Here is a 1,453-nt window from a genome sequence, read left to right as displayed (position 1 = left end):
GGGACTGCGGGCTGCCTTGACCAGCTCCCTCATTTCGGAACAAACCTCAGTGAGCTCCAACAGATCCTTATGCATTGCCTGCTGTGTTTGAAGAAGCTTTGCGTTCTCCATTTGAATTGCTCTGAGCTCCCCGCTGCCTATATACGATGGCCTATGATGCAGGGGGGAGAAAGAGTATTGGCCTTGCTGCCTTTCCACATGTATTCCCTCTCTGGACAGGTATGGGGCTAGCTGGGTCGTCTCATGAAGAGCAGCATCCCTCTGGACCTGGGAACTGGTTGCATATACATGTGGTTGGCTAAGGTGTGTCATCCCAGCATATTCCTCGGGTGTAGAGCTCCACTCCTCATTGTATCCCTGGTTGTATGGGACAGTGCTTTGGGGTTGCACATCACGGTAGCGATGTCCAGCGTAGTTAACCTCAAAGTCCTCAAACCAGGCCGGTGGGTGTGTTACACGCTTTGGTCTGGCTCCTCCCTTGGCATGCTTGTCATCACTATACTCCATTTCCTTGGGTAAATGCCTTATCCAGCTCGAAGGACCAAATGTAAAATGGGATGAATAACTCTGAGCTAGGGTTGATTCAAGTAGGCAGATTTGCATTCCCCTCGGATGTCTGTTAGAACATGAATGATGGAGCTTTCAGATGTTTACTGGTTTTTATTGTTGGCAGACGGTTGATATGGTTCTGAAAGTCAGACATAGAAATAGACCATATATTACAATGCCTGTATCAGATTAAATTAACATAAACATTATACCAAATAATAATGAGAATGACAATCAAATAATAACCATTCTTATAATGGGCATTGACAGGTGTACACTACTGACTCATAGAAACCTAACACCAGATTAATCGCAAGAAATAAAGAAACTGACTTATCACTGATCTATTCCCTAGGGGAGTGTGACTCCCACAGTTTAATGTCTACAGTGCAAATAACAGTCTTAAGTCGCCATCTAGTGGCCAAAAAATGTAACTTCTGTAAGGTCTCCTGCACGTGGATTAATTGGTAAGCTAGCGTCAATATTAATTAACTTGCACCACCTGATAAAACGGGTCGAATGCACAGTTGCCAAGTCCGCTTATTATAAGCGACTTTGGGCTTGTTTTTCTGTAAAGTCGCTTACAAATATTAGTAGTCGCGGGTTGCGTTTTTTTTGGGCTTGTTTCTAAATTGTAGTTGCTTATTTGGGCTTGCTCCCTTGTTGTCAAGTAGATGTTTCCGATAGTTTGTCCTGTTGCAGGATCCATCCACAACCCCGTTCCCTCCGCCCCTCCCCTTCCCCCATACACACAGGTGACAGTCAGTGAGGCGTTATTTTTTTTCCCAACCACATTCTGCGAAGACCTGCTCTACTCTGCCTCTGATTGGCTCTGACCCTGATGGCAACGAGTACTAGCCAATCAGAGGCAGAGTAGAGCGGGTCTTTGCGGAATGCGGGTGGG

The sequence above is a fragment of the Centroberyx gerrardi genome, chromosome 10 (genome assembly GCF_048128805.1).
Source record: "Centroberyx gerrardi isolate f3 chromosome 10, fCenGer3.hap1.cur.20231027, whole genome shotgun sequence".
In the NCBI taxonomy this organism is placed as follows: domain Eukaryota; kingdom Metazoa; phylum Chordata; class Actinopteri; order Beryciformes; family Berycidae; genus Centroberyx; species Centroberyx gerrardi.
The sequence above is the reverse complement of the archived record's forward strand: the minus strand, read 5'-3'. Positions refer to the sequence as shown.